The sequence below is a fragment of the Protopterus annectens genome, chromosome 2.part0 (genome assembly GCF_019279795.1).
Source record: "Protopterus annectens isolate FY-2018-M chromosome 2.part0, PAN1.0, whole genome shotgun sequence".
NCBI classification, from domain to species: Eukaryota; Metazoa; Chordata; order Ceratodontiformes; family Protopteridae; genus Protopterus; species Protopterus annectens.
In genome coordinates, this window is record NC_056728.1 from 1,578,566,113 (window position 1) to 1,578,586,606 (window position 20,494).

A 20,494-nucleotide genomic window follows, 5' to 3' on the forward strand; every position below is an offset into this window, starting at 1 on the left:
TTATAATGTTCATGCCAGAAGGATCACCATATCCAGCTTTACTCTGCTACTGCTAACATTATTGTCTTTCACATATATTTTACAAGAACTTTGTTTTCAAATATTTCATTTGCAAACTTTTTTCAGTTATTTGTATCTTATTTTTACCTGTCCACTGAATAATCACCATAATTTTCCTTCATTTCTTCACTGGCTTGAAATGGCCAGTCTACATTGACCAACATGTCTGAAACTGCAGATAAATGTGTCTAAAAACTGGAAGTCATGGATTCAACATTTTTAGTTTTATCTCAATGTTAGAGGCCTTATGGACAAACTTAGCAATGCACAATGTTCCACAGTACTTTATTTTTCAGGTGCTGTAGCAATCAAGGCATATCAAGTTTTTATTTTAGAGTGGAGGAAATATATAAAGTAAATTACAGGAATTCTGTTAGGTAAAGATGAATCTGCCATATTATGTGCATTTATTTTAGAAGAAAGTTCAAGGGGGCTATAAGTAGTCTTGTTCTTCTTTGGATGTTCCCATTAGGGATCGCCACAGTGAATTATCTGTTTTCATTTCTTCCTGCCCTCTGCATCTTGTTCTGTCATACCAACCACCTGCATGTCCTCTCTCACTGCATCCATAAACCTTATCTTAGGCCTTCCTCTTTTCCTCTTACCTGACAGCTCCATCCTTAACATCCTTTTCTTAATATATCCAGCATCCCTCCTCAGCAAATGCCCAAATCAATGCAATCACACCTCTCTGGCTTTGTCTCCAAACCGTCCAACCTGAACTGACCCTCTAATATACTGATTTCTAATCCTGTCCATCCTCATCACACCCATTGCAAATCTTAACATCTTTAACTCTGCCACATCCAGCCCTGACTTCTGCCTTTTAGTCTCCAACCCATATGCCAGCTGGTCTCCAACCCATATACCAGCTGGTCTCACAACCCTCTTGTAGACCTTCCCTTTCACTCTTACTGGTACCAGTCTATCAATAATCACTTCTTACACTCTTCTCCACCCACTACACCCTGCATGTACTTACTTCTTCACCTCTCTTCCACACTCACCATTACTCTGAACTGTTGATCCCAAGTATTTAATCTCATCCACCTTTGCCAACTCTACTTACTGCATCCTCACCATTCCTCTATCCTCCCTGTCATTCACACACATATATTCTGTCTTAGTCCTGCTGACCTTCATTCCTCTTCTCTCTAGAGCATATCTCCACCTCTCCAGGGTCTCCTCAACCTGTTCCCTACTCTCATTACAGATCACAATGTCATCTGCAAACATCATAGTCCACAGAGACTCCTGTCTTGATGTTGTGTGTCAAGCTGTCCATCATCATTGCAAGTAAGAAAGGACTCAGAGCTGATCCTTGATGTAATCCCACCTCCACCTTAAATGCATCCATCATTCCTACTGCAGACCTTACCACTATCACACTACATTTTTATATATCCTGTACCACTCTCATATACTTCTCTGCCACTCCCAACTTCCTCATACAATACCGCAACTCTTCTCTAGGCACTCTGTCATATGCTTTCTCTAAGTCCACAAAGACACAATGCAACTCCTTTTGACCTTCTCTGTACTTCTCCATCAACACTCTCAGAGCAAACATTGCATCTGTAGTGCTCTTTCCTGGCATGAAACCATACTGCTGATCACTAATCATCACCTCCCTTCTTAACCTAGCTTCCACTACTCTTTCCCATAACTTCACGCTATGAGTGATCAATTTTATCTCTCTGTAGTTACTACAGCTCTGCATATCACCCTTATTCTTAAAAATGGGTATCAAAACACTTCTTCTCCACTCCTCAGACATCCTCTCACTTTCCAAAAATTTGATTAAGCAATCTGGTTAAAAACCCCACTGACATCTCACCTAAACACCTCCATGCTTCCACAGGTATGTCATCTGGACCAGCAGCCTTTCCATTCTTCATCCTCTTCATAGCTGTCCTTACTTCCTCCTTGCTAATCTGTTTCACTTCCTGATTCACTATCCCCACATCATCCAACCTTCTCTGTCTCTCATTCTCTTCATTCATCAGTCCCTCACAGTACTCTCTAGCTCTAGCAGGAGAGCTATAAGCAGTACCAGTTAGAAAACAGTCTCCATTTTGAGTGAACTACAGATTTGTAAGAGGTGAGCTCAATCCCATTTATAAATATAAAACTACATTTCTGTGGTGGCTACACTAGGTAGAGAATTCAAAAATCTGTCTTTTTGAACTAGACATAAACATGTTGATGTTAATTTTCCACTTTTGGAAACTGTAATGTGTCAAAGGGTTTTCTGTTAACAAGATACTCACTTTTTTTGACTTATGCTTTTTATTCAGAAAAAGCTCTGTAATGTCCACAGCTGAGTGAAACATCAACTTCATGAAAGGTGATGTACCAAAGGAATGAAAAAAAATGCCTGGAATAAAAAAGGGCAAAAAATTATTTATTTTTTTTCTGGGGGAAAGCCTCCCTGCACTGCCTGATGTGGGGAGCAAGCCACCCACATCTCCAAATGTATATATACCAATACCAACTCAAAAAAGGGAGAAATCTCCCTAAAGAAGCAAATCATTAATGGCACAAATTAGAAATCACATGGGCAATGATTTCCTATAGGAAAAGTGTTCGGTGTTGTGTTTTTTTTTCTTTCCTGTGGGCTACTGACATTTGAGCATGAGTATGGAAGCTGTGTCAAAGAGTTGATCTAATATATCCTTTCAAGAGCCTTTATCCTGTCAAATAGCAGTTTTCCATTTCCTCAGCTAGACACAAATCCTGGCTATGTTTCTTTGAAACAGTCACCAAGGCCATAGATGAAGGGAAGGTAGTCCGCACAGCCTACATGGACCTCGCAAAAGCCTTTGACACAATACCCCACTCAGGCATCATAAATAAGCTCACCAGCTTAAATATCAACCCCTATGTCACAAGATAGGTTGCAAACTGGCTCAGGGATAGAACCCACATGGTCAGAATTGCAGGTGCCATGACAGACTCTAAACCAGTTACAAGTGGCGTCCCACAAGGCTTAGTCCTGGGACCTCTCTTGTTCAATATATATTTCTCTGAGGTACAGGCTAACACGGGAGAACTATGGCTGACCAAGTTCACAGATGACTGCAAACTGGGTGCCATAATCAACTCGCCGACTGACACAAGCATCCTCCAAAAGGGTCTCACAGAGATGGATAACTGGTGCCAGAGCCATGACCTAAAGCTAAATGCCAAAAAGTGCATAGTCATCCCCTTTGGGAAAAACAAAGTGCCCACAAATTACCACATAGGTGGTAATCCATTAAGTACGGAAGAAGTAATTAGAGATTTCGGGACCCAAGTAGAAAGCAATCTCTCCTTTGACAATCACATTGCCAAAGGGGTTAGAAAGACCTTCTATATAGCCCACCTTATCACAAAAGGGTTCACATCTAGATCAAGAGAGGTCATTGTGCCCCTCTACTCATCACTCATCAGGCCCATAATTGAATACAATGCCCCATTTGGGATGTACCTTACCCAACACCTGCAGCAACTGGAAAGACCCCAAAAGTACCTCACCAAGAGGATCAAGGGACTCAAACAGATGCCCTACACAGTTAGACTAAAGAAACTCCAGCTCTACTCAGTTGCTTACCGCCTACTCAAACACGATCTATGCCTGACGTATAAAGCCATGTCCAAACCAGAATTAATGGACATGCTCCACCTCAGGAAATCCAAATCCCTTAGAGCTACACGCTCCAGGGACTTAAACCTCAGCACAGAGATAAACAGGACATGCTGGAGGGACAGATTCATATCCCAGAGGGTCCCCTCACTCTGGAACAAAATTCCAATCCATATTAGGCAGAGCCCCTCAATGACCCTCTTCAAGAGGAATCTTGATGAGTGGATGGGAGATCGTAGGTTTACCCCTGGGATCTCTTCTGTGTCCCTACTAGACAGAGGCACAGTAAACTAACCTTAAAAGGGCTATCTTCTGTGACCTACTACACAGATGCACAGTCAACTAATCTAAAAGGGTGGTGAAAGCCAAACACACTCTGGCTAGGCTTAGAAATGCCCTAGGGCAGATAGCCTAGTATCAACCTATGAACCTATGTATTGATTTTTTTTTTCAAATATTTAAGTTGCTTCTTTCAACTGAAGCCAGTTGTACTACTGACCTGAATTATCTGCTAGATTACACTGAAGTAAAATTGATTCCTAATCCCCAAAATGTCTCATTTTACATTAAAAGGGAGAAGCCAGATCATAAAACAAAGTATATTATTTAAGTCTTCCATGCCAACTCTTATACATAAAAATATAAACAAGTTTCTTGGAAATGTTAATTCTTCATATATAAGAATAATATTATGTTGATGGCTTTTAACACAGAACTTTGAGGTCACCTGATTAGTGAAGTTTAATTTCTTAAGAAAAAGAAAAACATTGTTCAAATCAAGGGTTATATATATGAGAAACTTAAAAATCTTGGAAATTTACTCAGCTATGCAAATGATGAATTAGAAAATCAAATAAGGACATTAAGGGCAAAACTGAACACAATTCTGAATTCATAGCTCTTTTTAACAGGCTGGCATAGTTAAAAACCATTCTGAGTGGGCCTATGTTCATTTAGGTACTTAACATGTATTCTTCAGTTGAAAAAAATAATTATACATTCACACTGAAAACTGATGGTACTAGTATTTCTGACAATGATCTTTTTGTTACAAACTTTGAAACGTTTTAATAAATGTATTCTAGGTGTTCCATTATAGTCCTAGAGAATGTTATATTTTCTAAATTGACTGAATTTTTCTCTAATTAATCAGCACCTCTATATTCCCTTACCTGAATGCCCTTAATTCTTGCTGGTTGGGACAGTGTCCATAGCACCTTCATTTGTGGATGGCTCATGGGAACAAACTCTTCAGAATGGTGGACCCAAAAGAAGCCCTGTTCCAGGAGGCCAAGTGTACTTTGTACTGAGTGATACAGGTATGAGGTTTTACCCACGTTAGTGCAGCCCAAATTAAATCCATGGGCAACCCAGCTAGAAAACCAGTTGATATTGAAATAGTTGAGTGCCCTCCTATTTTTCCAGGCAGTTGTTTATTCTGAGAGGTGTATGAGAATGTAATAGTATCTGTAAGCCATTTAGATAGAGTGACTTTAGATATGGCACCCTTCTTTTTGTCTGAAAGGGACATGAATAAATGGTCAGATTTTCTGAATTCTTTTGTTCTGTGTAAGTAAAAGTGTAACTGCCTGTGTACATCCAACTGATGAAGTTTGTATTCTGCCTTGTTGCCATGATTAGGGAAGAAGACAGGCAGCTCAATGGATTGATTTAAGTTAGTTTAAGAACAAACTTTGGGAAGGAATGAAGGATTAGTTCTAAAGGAGACTCTGTCTTTTTTTATTTTTTTTATTTTATTTTACATTTGTTAACCGGGCTAGTCTAACTGGATATATTTCCATTTTCAGCAGAGGCCCGGGGAGAAAAGCTCCACATAGACATAGTAACTATTACATAAGATGCAATAAAGAGCAGCATAAAAATAAACAGTATCAGGAAAATATAATAAAAAAAACAAACTTATTGTATTCAGAATTAACAGTTGTACAACAAATGTACTCAACATTTTTGTCAAAAAAACAAGCATAACTTATTTAGCATTATCTAACATCTTAAGAAAGAGAAAAGGACATTTAAAGACAACTATGAAAGTAGATTAGTTATTTATATGAACCCTCAGTAATCTGAGTTATATAATCGGGAGGAGAAGGATAGTGGAGAGGTAAGTGATAAAGTAGTGAGGAAATAAAATAGAAGGTAATAGAAGTCACAGAGATGGAGGGGAAGTGGAATAGTTGAATACATGGATTCAGTCTGGGTTAAGGCAGGGACATAGCCAGTGTTTTGTAAGGTAAATTCTAAGTTTTTGTTTGAAAAGGACAGGAGATAGAATATAAGTCAGTTCAGTGGGCAATAGGTTCCAGTGTTTACCAATGGAGTTTGAGAACAGGGAGTCACCTGCAAGGTTATTGCATTTGGTAGCAGTAACTAGGAGTTTGCTCGAGGAGCGGAGTGAGTTCAGGTTAGAATAAGGGGTGAAGAGATTAGAAAATGAAGGAGTGTTGTTTGGCAGATAAAAAGCTCTTTGGATAATGGGAATTTTGGAAAGAAGCAACATGTTTTGTAATTCAAGCCAGTGAAGTTGTTGTAGGTTCAGGCAGTGGTGAGTTATGAATTGATTACCAGTAACAAATCTTGCTATACTGTTGTAGGTGGTGGTCAGTTTAGAAAGATTAGTTTTCTTCAGGTTAGTGTAAATTGGTGAAGCATACAGAAGAGTGGAAATGAGATGAGTGTGTGCCAAAGTAGCTTTGGCTGTTGGGGATAAGAATGTTTTAATTCTATAGAGGGAGCCCAGTTTTCTATGTACAGTTTTAATGGTGTTATTTATGTGATAATCAAAGGTAAGATTGTTGTCAATTGTCACACCTAGCAGTTTGGTAGAAGAGTCAGGTGATATGAGAGTATTGTTAATAGAAGAGATAGAGAAATCCAATGGGGGAATCTGGTAGTGGGCTTGAAAAGGAGGAGTTTTGTTTTTTTGGCATTAAGAAGTAGGCAGCGTTTTAAGAACCATGCTTCGACAGTATGGAATACCTTTTGAGTAATAGTTTGAAGTTCTGGGATGGTTTTTGCAGAGCAAATGAGTGTGGAGTCATCTGCATATTGTATGCACGTAGCTTGGGGAATAGCTACTTGTAAGTCATTTATGAATAGGGAGAAAAGAAGGGGTCCAAGAATTGAGCCTTGTGGTACACCGAGTGATATAGGGAGAAGAGAGGAGAGTTTATTCTCCCAGAGGACAGCTTGTTTTCTGTTAGAAAGATAGGAGGTGAACCACTGGATGGCATTCGGTTCAAGAGCAAGTGATTCCAGGATTTTTAGGAGGAGAGGGTGATTGACCATGTCAAAAGCTTTTGATAGGTCAATGAAAAGTGCTGAAGATAGGGTATTATTATTGCGGTTTTTGTTAATGAAGTCAGTAAAGGAAAGGAGAGCAGTAGTAGTACTATGAAAAGGTCTGAAACCATGTTGACAGTGAGATAGAATATTATGTTTAGTTAAGTGATTCATTAGTTGGTGGTGAATACATTTTTCCATGATTTTTGCTAGTGGAGACAGGAGGGCAATGGGTCTATAATTAGAATATTCTGTAGAGTTTCCTCCCTTATGTAAGGGTATAATATGTGAGATTTTCCAGATATCAGGGATGATTCCTTCTTTAATGGTTCTGTTTATAAGAATAGATATGGGATAGGCTATTTCTGTGGCTGCTTTTTGAAGAAATTCAGACGGAAGTTGGTCAGCAGATGGGGTACATGGCTTAAGCTTTTGAATACATTTTTGGATGAAGGTGGTAGAGATGGGCTGTATTATAAAGCTTGGTAGATTAGAAGAGGCAAGTTGAGGAGCATTAGAGTTATCTGAAGAAAGGTGAGAGGCTAGTGAGTTGATAGTATCAGTGAAAAAGGAGTTGAAAGCGTTGGTAATTTCAAGGGAAGAAATGTTGTCTGATCCCAAGGGGGAGGGAGTGGAAGTTTGTCCAGGGTGAAGAAGTTTGTTCAAAGTTGCCCAGAATTTTTGGGGATTGTTATGATTAGATTGCTGGAGGTTACAATAGTAGTGTTTTTTATCAGAAAGAATAGCTTTTTTGGTATTGTTTCTTAGGTGTCTAAAGGTTTGGTGATCTGAGGGTAGTTTACTTGTTCTCCATTTTAGCCAGAGTTTGTTTCTGAGTAATATTTTCTGTCTTGTTTCTTTAGATAGCCAGGGGGCTGGTTTAGCTTTTATTCTGATAGTTCGTTTTGGAGCATGGCTATCTAAGATTGTTAAGAATTTGGTATTAAAGTATTGAACCGCTTCATTAAGGGGGAGAGTTTTTAGTGGATTCCAGTCACAGGCATTTAGCTCAGTTTTAAATAGAGTGGGGTTAAAATGTTTATTACTGCGCACGGTCCTGACTGAAGGGGTATTTATAGTGATATTCTTTTGCCTTATGATATAGGTTAAGTTATGGTCACTCATATCGTCAGGCAGGGTACCCGTTAGGTAGTTAAGTTGGGGTTTGTTAACAAGGATCCAATCAAGTAAACTTTCTTTATTGTTAGGTTTATTAGTTCTAGTGGGGGTGTTTATAGTTTGGGTAAAGCCATGGAGATTAATATGGGAGGCTGGGTTGTTTGAATTAACTGAGAACCAATCAAGGTTGAAGTCTCCAAGTATTATAGTTTCTTGTGGGTAGTTGGTTGAAGCCCAACTAAGAATACTTTCTATGTTTGTGGAGTTATTACCAGGTGGAAGGTAGGTACAGATAATATAGATGGCTTTATTAGGGTTAAGTTGTAGCTTAGTTATGAGGAGTTCAGTGTTGGTGTTCTCAGGGGGGTCATGGGGAACTGAGGATATATTAAGTTCGGTTTTAAAAATGAGAGCTACTCCTCCGCCCTTACGAGTATTGCGGTCTAATCGTAGGATGTTGTAGCCTGGAGGAATGATTTCAGTATCTTTAGTGAAGGGTTTTAACCAGGTTTCTGTTAAACAGAGGATATCAAAAGAGTGACATTGCAGAAGAGAGTGGAGATGAGTAATTTTGTTGTTGACACTTCGAATATTAAGGTGTCCTAAGAGTAAAGTGTTAGATTTAGAGATAGGTAGTGGAAGGGGTGAGTTAGAAAATATTGTGGTTTCTTTGGTAGAGATCTTTGTAGGACCAGGGTTTGGGTATTTATCACCATCTGTCAGGGTAGTGGGCTTGTGTACTGAGTGTGGTTTAATGGTTAGATTAAGTTTGTCTTTCAGTTTCCTTGACGTGAGATTATTACATTTGGTGTGGGAAAGTCTATGATATTTGGCTAGAAGATAGCAGGAGGTAGATGTAATGTTAGAGTGGTTACAGTTAAGGATTATGAGTTCAGAGGCAGTTTGCTTGGAAGAGGTGGTAAGGTGGTAATTATGTTTTATTTCATAGGAAGTCAAGAGATAAGGGAGTGTGAGTACTAGAGAGGCAATTATCAGGGCTACTAGTTTAGTTAGGATGTTTTTTGTTATACAGGTTTTGGAAGTAGAAGTGGTAGTTGTTTGAGACATGATGAGGGAAGGATGGGAAGAGATTCCTGTGGAAAAGGGTGGGGTAGGTCTATTTTGTAGGATGAGGAGGCTAGGAGTAAAGAGTTACTGGATAGGCCTAGGTATAAGAGGGAGGGGAGATATGTAGGATGGGGAGGGAGGTAGAAATATTATGATGGAAGAGTTACAGATGAGGTAGTAGTACCTGATAGGTGCGATAAGAAGGGGGTGTGGACTGTGAGGTATAAGGGTAGGAGTGCGTGGGGTGGGTGGGATAAGGGGGTAGGGAGGGGAGCGAAGCGGGGCAGAAACAGTCAGAGGAGAGAGAGCTGAGGCAATCAGTCCAGCTGAGGAGCTGAGACACCACTTAGTTTGTAAAGAGAGAGTATAATGGAAATGTAAGAGTAAGGAGTGAGAAGGAAGTGAGATTGGAAGTAACTTGTGTAGCAGGGAAAAGAACAAAACAGAACCAGGCTTCACATTACAGTTATAGGGGTACAGGTAAGAAAAAATGAAATAGAAGCTTTCCTGAGGGGAACAGAGTAAGTTACAAGAACAGCGCTAGGAGCTTGGAGTCCAGCAACAACAAACTGTAAGAATGTAGTCGCTGGGAAAATTAGTTATGCAGGAAGAAAGATACAGACCAGATAAAGTCACTAGGGGTAAGACAAAAAGTGAAAGGGGGAAATAGAAGAGCTAATTACAATAACCAGAGAGTATCAGTTGTGAAAAGAAGAATAGCAAAGGATAAAGAAGGCAGTACGATGTACAGTTATTTAGGGTAGCAAACCTCGGGGATAGCAGACAAGCAGGGGCTTTTAGGAGTATAGCCGTCTGACTAGAGGTAGTGGATAGAGGAAGAGGGTGACTGTAACAAATGCTAATATGTAAGGGTGGGAGAGAACAACCAAGGATGTGTCCGCGGGTGTGCTGCTCACCTTAGGAAACTATCAAGCTAAGTATAGCAAAAAATGGACATACAGCAAAAGAAAAACACTTTAGCAGCTAACCAGTTGACAATCGCTTGAATGGTAGCTGGGGTGCTTCTTGGGTGCCGACAATATAGGCCTCCTTAATGTTTTCAGAGAAATCAGTGAATAAGTCAGCAGGGAGGGTAGGACCCGATAAGAAGCACTAGAAGACAATGCTGGAAGGAGACATAAAGAGGGAGGGTTAGGAGAAAAAAGCAAAAAATAAAACACAGGGTGTACAGCATAGAAAGAGAACAAAGTAAACGTGTATATAGAACAGTTAATATAAACATTTAAAAATGCATAGTATCAGGTGTTTCAGAATATATCAGATAGATGTATTTTAGAACAGTTAAAATATACATTTAAAAATGCATAGCAACAGGTGGAAAACTAAATAAGAAGGGTGTATGGATAGTGCTTGAAGTTCTGATACCCTTCTAGTTGAAGTGATGGCTACCAAAAAGACTGTTTTCCAGGTTAGAAATTTTAGATGACCCGAAGAAGAACACAAAGCACTCAGTCTGGAACACTGGTCCCAATAAAGGCAAGGAAGTCACTCCAGTCATTCCATTCTGAGGGTGGCAAAACCTTTCAAGAATTCCTTGATTTTGCAAGTTTTCACAACATTCCCTTCTCTTTAGAAAAAGAGAAGGGGATGTTATGAACATTTGCATGTTTGTTGTTCTATCTTTATCTTAACTAAAACAACTTTCTAGTCATTGCAAACAGTTAATATTTGTCTTCTCCTCTAGGTGTACCCAGAACCCAGAAATGACACTGAGTGTTTGTGCAACATCAGGGAATTGCTGAAAGGTTGTGCCACCCTCAGAATGGAATGAGTGGAGTGCCTTCCTTGCCTTTATTGGAACCAGTGTGTCAGACTGGGTGTTTTATGTGGATTATTGGTTGTTTTTCACTCAGTTCCTTTCCACCTTGTCACGGTTCTTAGAAATGATTATTCTTCTTAATCAGTATCAAAAATGGATCAAGACAAAGATGTCCTATGTGTCATAATATATATTAAATGCTCGCATTGTAACTCAGTTTACAATTTGTGAAGATGAAATAACTTGCTGAACACAAATGCTGGGGAACTCAACAGATGCACCTCCCATGCAAGGGCCCCACTTCCTTGTACCTATACCAATTCTGCAGTCATACAAACAGAATGAAGGGAGGAATTTTCTAAAAGACATGAATCACTGTTGTCATGCATTTAGAAACCATGCTTGCAGTGATTTCCTGAGGAAAACTGTCATCAGAGAGTTCAGCTTCACTGATTTGTGCTTAGCAAGTCAGGTTTTCATGTAGTTTCCACTCTATGAACAATAGAAAATCCCAAATGTACATCAAGCCCTTATTAAATTATCTTAAAGATAAAGTGGTAGTGCATTTTTCTAGTATGAACTGGATACCCCTCTCTTTCAAAGTATTTGATAATATTAATCTTTATTTTAGACTCCTCATAACTGTATTTCTAAGATCCTTCATGCCATTTCCACCTTTTTGCATTCTTTGAACTACAAGGCTAACTTAGATAAATGTACAATCTTTCCTTTATTTGGAGGATATTTTTATTTCAATTTCTGTTGGTAATCTCAACTGCTCATCTAAGAAAATATCTTGGCGTTGCATATACCCTAAATAAACTTTACCTCTAATCAAAGCAACATTGAAAAAGTATGGTATAATGTAGGCAGATGGAAGGTAATGAAGTTTTTTATAATCTAAAATACCTATTGCTAAAATGAATGAAGGTCACCTTGTTTATTTCTTTTTATGAATTAACCCCGTGCCAAGGTATGCTCTTAATGCCTTCACATTTGTAATCATATTCTTAAGTTTATCTGTTACCACATATCAATTACAATTTTATATCTTAACATATCGATATAATATAGGCCTCGATTTAAAGTACAAATAAAGTCTACTGTATTACCATTCTTGTGATGACTTCAGAGAAATGCATTCCTGTGTTTTATGGAAGAATAAGTGTCCCCTGAACTCATAATATTCCACAAGCAGAATTACAGTGAGCTAGAAAATAATAAAACAAGATAGTGAACAATGCATTTGGCCAAATTTAACAATAATTTAATAAGAAGTCAGCAACAAAGAGGTAACAAACACGGTGCCGGAACTACAATTTATTTGAAAAAAATAAAACACAGTAAGCGCTTTATTGTCCATTGCTGGCACTTCATCAGACTGACTTTTTGATTTTCATAATAATTTAATAATTGTTTTTGTGTATGTAGAGCAAGCCATTGTATCTATAAACACCTGCTTTTCTAAATATGTTACCTTCAGGATCACACAGACTTGTGTATAAGGGAAACTTCCATATCTCCACAGTTCTGCAATCTTGCTGATAACAGTAGATGCTGTATATTTCCAAATGGTAGTCAATGTAACATATTTAACTAATCTTACCATGATCAAGAAATGCTTAGTGGCCAACTCCAGCAGCATAATCAATGACCTGCAGAAGTCTTGCAAAGCTATTATGAGGCAATTTGGATGGGTGTAGAGGTCAAGGACCAAAATAAATTCCAAGTGAGAGTTCACTCATTAGGCTATGCAATGTGGCCAAAAGTATTTCTGCCTAAAATGTGACCAGTGATAAAGGTACCCTTTATAGGTATAGGTGATTATATTAAGTAAGGGTTTTAAGGCACAACTTTATGCATGTAAGAAGGTGCTTTGCCCCCACAAAAGGCAATGCTTCCCTTTTTGCTTGTGGATACATTTGATGTCTCTGCGTACTTTTAGAAAACTTGCATTCTGTCAGTTAACATAGACCCATTCCAAATCCTTGACAAATTATTTAAGTAGGCAGCTTCAAAGAAATGTTTCTTTTCAGTACTGAGAGAGCAAACTTGACCCTGGACCCTGTTCTAAAGGCAGAATATTTTCCTACTTTCTAATCATCTGATTTAATTTACACATAAAGCAAGAACAACTTCTGCAAAGTCTTTCTCTGGGATTAGAAACAAACATGATCACTGCAATGGTGGTTAGGTTCCTGCTGGATCAGATCTGAGTACAATACGGCTCAAATCTCATTATCAACTACTGTTTGAGAACTTAGTGCTTAAGTGGCAGTTAATTTCTAACCCTGGTCATGTCCAGAGCAGGTCCTGGGGTGAGGAAGAGAAAGCTGCTGTGGAGTCAAGTAAGAAAATGTGCCAAACTTTGAGTGTGCACACGCTGCAGTGGGTGTACATGTGCTAAGAAGTGAAAATACAAGAAAGGTGGCCTTGTGCTTTAAAGGGGCCACTGCACTGCTGAAATCTGTTTTTTGACCATATTACATGATGGAAGTGGAAGTATAAGGCAATAGGGGAAAAAGTGCAGCAAGCAGAGAAATCACACAAGGAAAATCGTCACACAAGGAAAATAGATAAAATAATGTTTGGACTTAAAAATCCTGTATTTTTCTTGGATACCTCTTTACTGTTGTGGATTAGGCTTGTATGTGTAACCCTTGTAGGAGTCACTTGTTTGTTAGTTTCTTAAACAGATATACTTCCTGGTTCCCTAGATCCAGGAATTCTGATTAGTAGTGTGCCTTATGGGTAATTTTTCTATACTTGTTACTTACCGATAAGAAGCTGGTGTATGCTGCTGATATCAATTCTAATTTGTATAATTTTTTGGAGGTGACACTACAATGTAACTCAGCAGGCTGTCACAGGAACATTGTTTGCTAACTAATGGACTTTGTCATTATGAAAACTGATTTTTTAGTTTTGTAGCTTCGGTATAATCTCTAGTTGTGATATTAGGCTAAATATCTGACTGTATTACTTAAGTCTTTGTTTTAATATTTTATTTTATTTTTTGACTGTGTTGTTCATATACTAGTCTCCTTGGAGACCCACTTATCTATTTTAGACATCAGTGAAATGTAATTTGAATAATTGTTTTTATTTAAGTCTAAAATATGTTAAGATTTTTGGACTTTCCAAGATGCCGGATAGACTGCAAACACCCTCTCTTTGCAGCTCCACACCTTTCCTTTTAAAACTACAATTATAACCATTTCTGGACAGTCAAAATCAGCTCCAAATGCACTGCAAGCAAATATGAATCAATTCTAATGCTTAGGAAGAAAGCATAAGCAAATCTGAGTGCAATTCTATTACAAAAAATATCCAGGTCTGCTGGAAGCAAGTCTGCAGCTCAGAACATGCTTATTCTGGCATGTAACTTTGTATTTGAAGAACTTTGCTTAACTACAGATCACTCTAAAATGGCTAACATTCCCGAGCAAATGCACTCTCAAATAACAAAATCAAAATTCTCACAGATAACTTCACCAGAGAAAGAAGTGATTGCAAAAAGGCAGAAAACATCTAAACAGCAAGACACTCCTAAATCAAACATTAAACCTAAGACTGAGACAGCATACAGTGTAAAAAACTGAAAACAGCCCCTCTTCCAATCCAGACTGCAATCCAAAACTTCTCAGACCAGCTATCAAGCTTTGGCACCACTCTCGATCATATTGCTTCAAAACTGGATTTAAAAGAGGCTAAGTCAGTAGCAAACAAAACGAAGACAGAACAACTACAAAACTGTTAAAGGCTAAAGATGCAGCTACTGAAGAAATGAATGAAATGATAATCAATCTCGAAGCCTGGAGCAGAAGGAGCAACGTACTTATACGGGGAGTTCATGAGGTGCATGATCAGAGAAAACTACAACATGCACTTAGACAGATAGTCTGTGCCCTCCTGGATGACAAATATCTTGTTAAAGAAATAGTGATGGAGAGAGCCCATAGAGCACTCCGTAAATCTCAAAATACTGCCAACCTGCTGAATTATTACCATGTTCAGAAAATAATGGATGCAGCCAAATCCAAGAGATCAATCATGTGGAATTGCTATAAAATCACATTTGCACAAGATCTTTCACTTCAAATAACACTTAAAGGACAAGTGATCTCTCCTTACTGTGCTTTCCTGATTCATAAAAGCACCAAATTCCAAACTAAATATCCTAATACTTTGTGCTTCCAATATAAAGAAAATAAATACAGTGTCAACTCACCTAGCAAAGTCAAAACAGCTTTTATAAGAGCCTTAAATGACCTGCCACAGCTAACCTAAATGTGCTGACTCATGGCATGCTCTAATACTGTCTCTTCATCAACTTGCAAGTCCTTTGGTTGTTATGACACTTGTAAGTTGGATGTTATAAATATTGAAAGAAAAATTAACAACATTGACAGGAAAATAAACAGTAGCAGATATCTAGGTCCCTGAGGTGTTTTAGTCCTGTTTTGAAATTCTAATGTTATCCATAAGTACAAGGATTTCCCATGAAGAAGCTGCAAAAGAAAAAGGGGAGGGCTGCACTGCACAAGTTTATTTTCCCTTCAGGACTGAATTGGCAGTAACACCACCTTCCTTGTTTACTTCCTCCTTCCTTAAGACTCAGCATTCATAAGGAAAATGGTCACTGGTAAACCGGTTGATTGCAGTTCTGAAGTAAATCAAACACAGAATAGTTCCTGTGTGGAATTAAACTGAACTATTGTAAGCTGAAAAACGAACTCTACCATTCTGATCGGCTGTTGATAAATTGTGGTGAAATAAGAGACTTTGTTTCTTCCTCCAGGTTCAGTATGTACTGCATTTTTATTTAGACCTACAGCTTACCATTGCAATGCCTTGCTTGGTCACATTGCATAGACTAATCCTAACTTGCTTGTCACTATCAGAAATTCTAGCAACTGTTTATACAAATAACTGAAATGCTCTGCCATAAGATTTAAATGAAGTCAGGCACAGTATTAACTTTCATAGTCTATCCCTCCTATGACTGTACTAGCAATGTTTTGGAGATAAGAGCATCGAACACATATTGTATTCATTTTTTGAACAGCTGTATACTAACATAATCTTATGCATTACTCAGCCAAATAGAGTAATCAATAATAGATTACCAAATACCGTCAGTCTGTTTAGACATTGATATGTTAAAATATGGAAAATAATAAAATAATGTTGGTTCCAGTATGGTTATACACAATTTTACTGCTATTGCCAGAGTCCTTAAGGATCTTGATAACTTGATGAACGCTTCTTTACACATAACTTGTATGTGGCACTCATCCTCGTAAAGTATCTGCATTAAGCTGCTCTTTCATGTTTAATACTCATGTTTCTTGTGAGCTGATTTTGATATTGCACTATGTTTTACTATGCCAGGTTATTAGCAGTTATAACTGGAGCAATGATGTAGAGGTTTGTGCTGATAGTTACTATCACATCTTGTGATTTGAACTTTGTGTACATTATTGTTTTATTATTCACACTTGAAACTTGATCTTCTTGTTATGGTTAAAAGATGTATGAAGATAATTTCTACTCTTAAAGAACTACAACAAGTTTTCAGTGTTATTCACCCTTGAGGTCAATTGCTTTTAGGGTTAGGCTTGGGGGTGGTTTTGGAGATTATTGATGCTAGGATGACAGATACAGACATGTCTCTACTACAGATTACTTACATACTTTCTAAGGAAAGAGTTAACATCCAAATAGATTATTATGTTTCCAAAGTTTATTGTGAACAAATAATGTGGATTATAGATTCTTGGACTGTCAGAGGCCTTTATGTAACTAAGAAAAAAAGCTACTTATGCACTTAATCTTTAAGTCTGATGCTAATGTCATTTTTGTCCAAGAAACACATTTAATGAATGGTGACTTGGATAGTGACAGGTAGAAGAAATGGATAAATTCAATAATAGCTTCAGGTAGTTGTACCAACTCAAAAGGCATGTCTATTATTATCAAAGCCTCTTTTAAAGAGCATATTTTAGACTTCGGTCAAATGAAGAGGGTAGGTGGTGCTACTTTACCTGTCTAAAAGCCACTGTCACAAGACCCTTTTTATTTCTGAACCTATACGGCCCCTGTACTAAACAACATGATTATTATTGAGATATACAACTTCTTAAAAAGATTCCCAGAACATGAATTTATATTGGGAGGAGACTGGAATTTGGTGCAAGACCCTACAATAGACAGAACAAATAATAAAAATCCTCAAGACCTTCAATCTGTTTTAGCATTAGAGGACCTTGTTACAGTATTTTTACTAATAGATCCCTTCAAACTCAAAAATGACACTAATCCTAAGGCAAATTACATATATTACTCACCTTGCTACAAATCATGGTCTAGAATAGACTTCTTTCTAATCTCAGATTCCTTTCTAAAATTAGAGCTTAATTATAGTGCTGAACCTAGATTTCTCTCAGACCATTCTGGAATAAGCCTCAAAATAAAGTGGTCAAAAATTAACCAAGATAACTTTAAATGTTTTGTTTGGTCTCTAAACCCTGACCTATTGTTAAAACAAGACAACAGACAGGAAAGATATAGCTCTCTGTATGACATAGAGAATAACTTTCTAGACATCAGCATATCCTTTGATATAAGATGGGCTGCAATGAAAGCGAGGATAAGAGGCATTTTAATTCACAAAGCATCCTATTACAAAAAAAAAAAAAAAAAACAGGGATAAAGAGATTAAACTACATTCTGAAATTAAAGAAATTGAGCAAAAACTCCAACATAGCTTTAACCTAGAACTGGAAAATAATCTGCTGAAATTACAAAAAGATTTATATATGGTGCATGGTCAAAACTATTCTTTTACAGAAATGAAACTTCTCACTAGATATGCAGACCTGACACAAAAAACATCCAAATTATTAGCAAAACTAATAAATGCACATCAATCAGCTCCCAATATAACTGAAATAACATATAACAACAAAACAGCAAATACAAATCAGGAAATAATGGATATCTTTGTAGAAATTTATACAGAACTATATGGACCCCAGAAACAAACCTCAATAGAACACTGTAAAAGTTTTTGTAACAATATAAAATTTCCAGCAATTGAAAATCATCAAGCTGACCTGCTAAAAGCACTCCTCTCAACTGAAGAAATTACAAATGTAATTAAGAAGCTAAAGTTAAATAAATCTCCTGGGCCTGATGGGTTTACCTCTAATATTTACAAAACCTTTGCAGCCAAACTCTCACCCATTCTTCTGAAATTATATATATATATTTTTACTAGAAGGGGCTTCACTGACATCTGCCTTAATAACTCTAAGACTATCTTCATTCCAAAACCTAATTCTGATAATAAGAACCCCATGAACTACAGGCCAATTGCTTTTATAAATATAGATATAAAATTCTGACTACAATTTTGGCCAACACACTCAAAACAATACTATCCAGCATTATGTCATCTGAACAATCTGGTTTCATGATGGGCAGACAAATATGGGACAATACTCTCACTCTAGATGCAGCTATTCAACTACTGTGGAAAAATAAACACCCCAGATATGCTCTCACCTTGGATGCAACTAAAGTATTTGACAGAATAAACTTAGATTTTCTGTACTTAACACTGTCATATTACAATATCCCTGAATAATTCATTGAACTAATTAAAATGCTTTACAAATCCACCACCATGACACTTTTCTTGAACAAGACACTGTTTAACCCAGTAAAAATAATTAATAGTACTAGACAAGGCTGCCCCCTATCACCCTATCTCTTTAACCTCTATATTGAACCCTTATTTCTTTATGTAAAACAAAGAGCATTCCAACATATTCCAGAGATTCTGCATAATAACTAACCTTAATAGCATATGCAGATGGCATTAATATATAATTTCAGCTACCAAATATGGACATAAACAAAATCCTAATTGCTACTGAGAATTTTCTAAAGTGTCAAATTATAAAATCAATACCTTGAAATCCTTCATATTCCACCTTAACCCCCTGGGTCATAATATAGCGTATTTTCCGCACACTTCTATTAAAATAACCTACTCACGTAAATACTTAGGGGTAAACATTGAGCATAATCATGAATGAAATATGCAAAATAGCCTTCTAAAAAATAGACAGCTGTTAAAGGTAGATCTGCAGAGATGGGAAAACATGAATTTCCCACTATTATCTAAAGTTGCAATAGTTAAAATGAATATTCTTCTGAAACTTCTATACCAGCTCAATGCCAGTAATATTAAAATTTGTAAATCATTTTTCAAAAAAGTAAATAAGGACCTATCCAAATTTATTTGGTATCTGAAAACATCCAGAATTAGTTATACAAAGTTAATACTACCAACCAATAAAGGAGGCATGGGGTTACCAGATTTTGAACTGTACTATAAAATAATATGTTCCAACAGAATTATCCAGATTGCTGAATATAACCCACTGAGCAATGATTGGTTCCCACTGTGGGTTAAATTATGGCACAATCACATTAAAAAATACAGACTTAACCCCAAAGCACCCCCCCCCCTTCATGGACATTTCAAACTTAAAAAAATTTAAAGTACGTACCTTACTTAACCATAAAATCCTCATGTTCCAAGACCTTTTTGAATTTCTAAGCCTTTCACATATTCTAAAGCTATTACAACCAATTCATTTAAACCCTAACTTAACAACAGGGACTAAGATGTTAAATCTAGCCCAATATCCATTAATCAAAAACTTCCCTCGGGATTCATTAAACCCTACACGGAGTGTAGGAACATGGCCATCGAATGATTCAGCAAAGGGCTCCCGGGACGTGCATGAGCGCTCCTACACTATTCCTGCACTGACATCACTGCCTTGTGCTAATTACCTCATTTGCTGGTGAAAACCATGCAAGTGAGGTGAATTAGTGATTCAGGAAGCAGGCAGGTGTTCATGCATGAATAGTGTAACCTGCAGAAATGTATTCAGTTACTAGCTGAATACATTTCTGCAAATGAGAAAATGGAGACATGACAGCTTGAAAGAAAGCATGTGTTATATTTAGTTGGCATGCCAATGGCCAAATATATAGCCATTGGGATGAAAAATAGTTTTAATTTTTTAAAATAAAACTTTTTTTTTGGCCAGTCTCAGCTGTTTAAGCATAGGGAAGTGGCGTGCAAATGGGATTGTGCCAAAAATTTTAAAAAAGGAGAAAAATAATTTTTTTACAGAAATCTGCATTTTGCCATTATAGTCAATGGCATGCAGAATGAAAACAATACCAGGAAATAGTGGTTGCTAAGAGGAAAGGCCCACTTTAAGTGTGGTAACCATGGACTAAGGCAGTGGTGTATCCAAATTTGGGGAGTTATACTGAATCACAAATTTCTTCTAAGTGTGAGACTGCAATTAACTGTGTAGGTGCTCTAACACCACCGTGTAGACAGGAGGAGCAGCTAACATGAAAAGCGGGTGTGTCATTCATGCTGCAAGCGCATTGGAGCTCAGTGGCCTGTGTTTGCCCTTAGCTAAGCACAGCTAAGGAAAGAGGTGTGT